Here is a 7,322-nt window from a genome sequence, read left to right as displayed (position 1 = left end):
TCCCGTGAGGTGCTGAGAAGAAGGTATATCCTTTTGTTTTAGGATAAAATGTTCTGTAGATATCTCTCAGGTCCATTTGTTTCATAACTTCTGTTAGTTTCACTGTGTCCCTGTTTAGTTTCTGTTTTCACGATCTGTCCATTGATGAAAGTGGTGTGTTGAAGTCTCCCACTAATATTGTGTGAGGTGCAATGTGTGCTTTGAGCTTTACTAAAGTGTCTTTAATGAATGTGGCTGCCCTTGCATTTGGAGCATAGATATTCAGAATTGAGAGTTCCCCTTGGAGGATTTTACCTTTGATGTGTATGAAGTGTCCCTCCTTGTCTTTTTTGATAACTTTGGGTTGGAAGTCAATTTTATCTGATATTAGAATTGCTACTCCAGCTTGTTTCTTCAGACCATTTGCTTGGAAAATTGTTTTCCAGCCTTTCACTCTGAGGTAGTGTCTGTCAGGCCCGGGTATTCTGCTTCCCTATTTCCTGCAGTCTCAGATTCCTCGAGATTGGATTGGGGCAGACGCTGTGTTCCACTCACCTGAGGTCTTAGGATCCAGTGGGGAATCCTGTGTGGGCCCTTGCGTGTGTCGGGCGAGACTCCGCTTGCAAGGTACCCTGGGGCTCGAGTGGAGTGGAAGGGCTTCAATTTCTTTTCTTATTGGATATTTTATTTATTTACATTTCAAACGTTATCCCCTTTCCCTCAAATCCTCTATCTCATCTCCCCCCTCCACTTCTATGAGGGAGCTTCCCTCCCCCACCTACTCCCACCTCATTGCCCTGGCATTCCCCTACACTGGGACTTCAAACCTTCACAGGACAAAGGGCTTCCCCTCCCATTGATACCAGATAAAGCCATCCTCTGCTACATATGCAACTGGAGCCATGAGTTCCTCCATGTCTACTCTTTGATTGGTGGTTTAGTCCCTGGGAGCTCTGGGAAGTCTGGTTGGTTGATATTGTTGTTCTTCCTATGGGGTTGCAAACTTCTTCAGCTCCTTCAGTCCTTTCTCTAACTCTTCCATTGGTGTTCCCATGCTCAATCCAATGGTTGGCTGCAAGTATCCACCTCTGTATTTGCCAAACTCTGGCAGAGCTTCTCAGGAGACAGCTATATTAGGCTCCTGTCACTAAGCACTTCTTGGTATCCTCAATAGTGTCTGGGTTTGGTGTCTGTATATGCAATGGATCCCTAGGTGGTATAGTCTCTAGATGGCCTTTCCTTCAGTCTCTGTTCCACAGTTTGTCCCCATATTTCTTTTAGACAGGAGCCATTGTGAGTTAAAAATTTGGAGATGAGGAGATGGTCCCATCCCCCAACCCGGGGCCTTACCTAACCTTTGGATATGGTCTCTACAGTTTCTCCTTCTGCTTTGTTGGGCATTACAGATAATATCATTCTTCTCTTATACAAAACATCATGACTGAAGTTTGCCTTCCTTCCACTCCTCCTAGGACCCTCCCCCCACCTGCCCTCTTTCAATATCCACTCCTTTATTTTCCTTATAAAAAGAGCAGGCCTCCCAGGAATATTAATTCTAAATGTCATGACACACTACAATAAGATTAGGAACTAACCCTCATATCAGAACTAGATAACACAACCCAATAATTAACAAAAGGGTCCCAAGAACAGGCTAAAAAGAGAGAGATACTCTCACTCTCACTGTTAAGAGTCTCACAATACCACAAAGTCACACAACCACAACCAAATACATGTAGAGGATATTGACCAGACCCATGCAGGTTTAGCAAGTGTCACTTCAGTCTCTGTGAGCTCTCATGAGCCCTATTTAGTTCATTTATTTAGTGTAACCTACTCACTTGACCAAAAGACATCCAGGTAAGGCAGAGTGCTAGATATATTGAAAAAGAACCTTCCATAATGTTGGCTAAAATTTTATTCATCCAGGTTTCCTTTGCATGAGTCAGCCAATCCAGTTGCCCAGGGACTTTACCAATACACATTTTTTTTTAATCGAATTTCTACTTTGTAGCATTGGGGCCTATTCAGGAAGTATGAATTATAATCTTGGACCTGCCAGAAATTAAGTTTGGAGCTTGGAATCCTCATTAGTCTTTCTGTTTGTTCCATTGTCCTTAGATTCATGTCTTAAACACAAACATACAAGTATTTCATGCGTGTTACTTTTTTCCCATTAAAGTGTACACTACTGTTCTTTGAATTTTTTCTTTTTAAATGATGACTTCTCTTTTTAAAGGAAATCTTTCAGTTTAGTAGACTCCTAAGATCATGTGCCTTCTGCTTTTCCTTATTCCAGCCTTACTCAAATGTCATTGCTCTCGGCCATCATTGATCAGACAATTATGTCCTCTCAGCTTTACTGCCTTCTGTGGATATACACTTCCCTTGTCTCTTATTTTATCCCTAGATATCAAAAATATAGATTTCTAAACATTTTGTGATGCTGACCTGAGAATATCCTTAAACTCCTGGTTTCATGTAGGCCAATAAAAGAAGCATCTTTTATGTGTCTCCTCCTCCTCCTCCTTTTTTAAAATTCTCCTCCCTATTGCACAGGTCATAAGTTCTAGGAACCACACAGTGAAACTTCCAAGCAGAGGTCTTATCCTTTACTTCTATTCACATCATTTACACCTTTTAATCTTACAGAAAATTATGGGGTCATAAATACAATATCTTCATTTCAATAGGCTAATGACTCATGGCAATAAATTATATTGAAACTAATTTTTCTTTTGGCTAATAAAATAATACAGAATAAATGCTGGATAAGTGTTCTATAAGTGAAACAATGAATTATGGAATAAGACATTATACAGATTTGGTACTAGAAAAGGAGAGTAAGTTCAGGAATATTCTAACATTTAATGGGTGCCATATATGTTGTAAAAGGTTGAGTACATTGAGATTAATATATTGCTTAAGGGTAGGAATTATACTTTTGTTTTTACATTAAGTGTTTGAATGGGAACATATAGGGTTTCTTAGATGAGAAAGTTCATAAAAAGATGGATACAGTGGGGATCGGGCTTCCACTCCAGCGCAATCATGTCTATTATGTCCCATAATAGACATCATGGCCATGAAGGGAAAGAACTGTGTGACCATCGCTGCAAACAGGCATTTCAGGATCCAGGCCCAGTTGGTGACCATGGACTTCCAGAAGATCTTTCCCATGGGTGACAGGTTCTGCATAGGCCTGGCCGGCCTGGCCACTGACATCCAGACAGTTGCCCAGCGTCTCAAGTTCCAAATGAACCTGTATGAGCTGAAAGAAGGTCGGCAGATCAAGCCTTATACCCTCATGAGCATGGTGGCCAACCTCCTGTATGAGAAGCGGTTTGGTCCCTATTACACAGAGCCTGTCATTGGTGGCCTGGACCCAAAGACCTTCAAGCCCATCATTTGCTCTCTGAACCTCATTGGCTGTCCCATGGTGACTGATGACTTTGTAGTCAGTGGTACCTGCTTTGAATAAATGTATGGGATGTGTGAGTCTCTCTGGGAGCCCAACATGGATCCAGAACACCTGTTTGAAACCATTTCTCAGGCCATGCTGAGCAAGGGTGTCATCGTCTACATCATTGAGAAAGACAAGATCACCACCAGGATGCTGAAGGCCCGGATGGACTAACCTGTGCTCTGGTCCCATCTCCCTTTTGTTGTTTTTCTTTTTAATAAAATAGCCTTTCTTTCAAAAAAAAAAAAAGATGGATACAATCATTGACACAGTAATAACAGATTATAGAAGAAATAGGGAGTATGAGGCTACTCTCTTTATTCTTGAAACTAATATCATGCCTATCAGCCCTAACCTTTTGTAACACATTATTGCTATAAAGTTGCAATAGGAGGATCTAAGTCTATTTTGTATATACATATTGGTTGGTGTGTGAATTGATAGTTGATGAAGAATTGATACATGACATTTATTTCAACAATCAGAAATTATTTGTGATTGTAGAATATTCTGATCTTATAAAAGCTAAAGAAACCATACTATTATTCACATTTTATTCTTGATTCTGTATATCAAAGATGACTTGTAGAGTCCAGATGACAAACTGCATAGGGTGAAGGCAGAAAGTAGTGAATCTAGGAATGGAGATTTAAAATGTCCTCATCTATACTTTCTCTTTCATTCAAATTTAAATGATTTATTTATCAAATTTCAAACATCTTCCTGTGTGTTATATTATTCACAACTGAACAAATACTTGACTGGTGTCAGTCCAGCGAATGTCTTGTTGATTTACCATCTTTGGCACACAGAGTGATTTTCATCTTTGTCTCAACTATATTAGCTTTGTGAGATCTATATTCCTTGTTTCAGCAACCCCATCTTGTTTTTATAGAACAATGGAAACAGTAGGCAATAAAATACTTAAAACCTGCAAGCATTGTTTAAATATGCTTCAAAGGTACATTAACAGTTTATAGTCATGAATGTTATATTATATATATATATATCCTCAATTGATATAAATTTGAATGTGTGTGTGTGTGGTGTGTGGCCAGATTTATTCTTAAAACATTATGTTCTATTGACATAATTTGTAGAGAAGACTTTGTTGTAGAAAATATAATGATAAAATTTAAGAGCATTTCTATATAGAATTATACTTTACAAATCTATTCCTTGAAAATTCTTTTTTGAAACTTTGGCTTCTCATCAGGAACTCACTGTATAGAAAGATTCTCTGTGCATTTTGACAATGATCAAAATTTCAGAGAAGAGCATACCAGTTTGTTATCTAATATCAAATGATAAGCTTTGAAAAGCATACATATGTAACATTATATAGAGTTGAGCAGGCTAAATTTTAGGAAGATACATGTAGACACACACACATGCACACAGACACACACACAGACACACACACACAGACACACACACACATATATGTACTCTATCATCTCAAAAATAAAATGTCACTAATATCAATATAAAAGTAATATTTTATAATTACAATGATCATTTATTAGTTACATTAATATGTAGGCATTCATTTTCTCTTCTGTTTTTGGAAGATATGTTTCACATTAAAATGGTTAAATAAATAACCATTTATTTAATCACCCCTTTTGTGATATTGGATATTTATTCCCATTTTCTCTGAAAGACTTCTTAGTTTACAAACTTTAGTCTATATAAACTTTCTCTTAAGGCAATTTTTTCAACCTGTGGGTCGGAACCTCTTTGGAGAAGACAGGTCGAACACCCCATTCCCTGGGGATGGGGCGGGGGAGGGGAGGATATTCTTGTTGGATTCCTTATGATTCATAATAGTAGCACAAATACAAGTATGGAGTAGCAACAACATAAGTTAATGGTTGGGGGTCACAACATGAGCAACTGTATATACAAATGGGTTATAACCTTAGCAAGGTTGGAAACCACAGTTCTAAGCCATCTTTTCTTTTGTACGAGCCCAGCAAATACTCATGTACCAATAATGTTTACTTTTCTGACCCTCGGTTGCATACTCTCTCCCTCTGTCACTTCCCTTTTTTTCCTTTTCACCTTTTTTTTGCCTCCTTTCACATTATCCTCTTTTAACGTAGGATGATGAGTGTGATACTTTTGGAAAAGAATTTTCTAGTTTTTTTCTTAATTATCAGTTACAAACACAAGTAATTTTGGTTAGTAGTAAGTGAAAGAAATTATGTTTTTACCCATTTTATTATTATTTTGAATTACATATAATTTTATAAATTTTATTTACCTCCTCCCACATTCTCTCCCACAGCCACAGCCTTTTCTGTATCCTGTACACATTGAAACATAGAACAAAGAAATACAAGTTTTTAAAAGTATGTCCTTATGATTTTCCCATTTTTTTTTGCTATCTGTTGTAAAGTTTCTATTTTCATTTCTACTTATATAATATGGATCTTCTCTCTCTTCTGGCTATTTAGCTGAGGTGCTCTTCAGCGTTATTTATCTTTTAGAAAACCTAACACTTTTTTCCATTGATTCTTGTGTTTTAATATAATCTAACATCTATACTTATATTCACAAACAATCCTCCTAGGTTTTATCTAATAGTGATGGATTGGACAAGAAACATTGAGAATAATATAGTTTATTATGAATGTGGGCCTCAACTCTCACTTAATGTGCATTTCTCCCCCCTTGGCATTTAATGGTCAGGCAGGCAGACATCTCTTGCTTCATTCTATTGCTGTTGGCTACCAACACTGAATAGTGTTTCTGGGTTATACAGTTCCCTGTGCGCACTTAAGTATTAATGAGATAGATTAACAACTCTTTCAATTAATGGACATTTCTTACTGGGAATAAAACCATTCAATTTCCTGGGCTATCCTGCAAAGCTACTTTGGATTTCTTCCAAAGTAAACTCTGGAAGGACCTGAATGTGATTTCCCATGTGTGGACATATGATGCACTTACTCCTAAATACTTGGAAATGTATTAATGTTAAAAGCAGGTTAACCGAATTAAAACTGAGAAGATCAGTGGAGAGGATTTAGAAAGGAAGATAACCATACACAGGATGTATCATCTTGATTTTTTTTCTCATGCTCTATGCTGTTCATTTGTATGGTTAGATACACTTGTCATATTTCATTGACAGGAAACTAACAAATGGGTTAAGTGACATTCATACAAGTTTAGGCTTCTGTTCCATTCATCTATGACTGTTGTTTTGGTGGGGTGGTTTCTAACTGACTAATTACATCTCTGATGAAAGGCTTTCCAACTATTACTCTCTGGGGGAAAGGTGTCACTCTGAAGGAATATATGGAATAAGTTGTTCCTACGACCTCATATTTGTGGTTCACTGATATTTCCTTCTCATGTAACAGTGAAATAAAACCTTGCTTTTTTGAATTGCTTGACAGAACATTTTTAAAATTCAATTTTAGTTATTCTTTTTTAATTTAATAAAATGTTTCATTTAATACTTGTACATAATACATATATAATAATAATACAAGCATACATACATACACATAATGTTTGGATTCAGTCTATGCTTTATTCCTTCCCAATTTTATGTGCTATCTCCTTTTCATTTAATAACCACTGAGTTTATTTAGTATATTTTGTGTGTGCATGGGTGTGGGACTTCCGATTGGAGTATAGGTAGCCTTTCAGGGTCTGCAGCATGGAAGAAAGCTGGCTCTCACTCACCAAGTAGTTGTCATTTGTTCATAGGTCCTCTGATTAGGGTGGGACTTCATGAGACCTTCTTTCAGCCATAGTAGGTTTTTTCTGGCTTGAACTTCTAGAAGTTTTGTACCTACAAGCTGAGCTGCTTTGAGTCTATATATGCAGTTGCACTGTCTGATCAAGGAAATAGTGTTTGAATATA

The 7,322-nt window shown here is 37.3% G+C and overlaps 1 pseudogene; it reads left to right on the top strand.

Annotated features, from left to right (window-relative positions):
* Gm6995 (predicted gene 6995) lies at positions 3,000-3,678 on the top strand (annotated as a pseudogene).

Source organism: Mus musculus, chromosome 18, assembly GCF_000001635.26.
Source record: "Mus musculus strain C57BL/6J chromosome 18, GRCm38.p6 C57BL/6J".
Classification (NCBI taxonomy): Eukaryota; Metazoa; Chordata; class Mammalia; order Rodentia; family Muridae; genus Mus; species Mus musculus.
The sequence above is the reverse complement of the archived record's forward strand: the minus strand, read 5'-3'. Positions and strand labels throughout refer to the sequence as shown.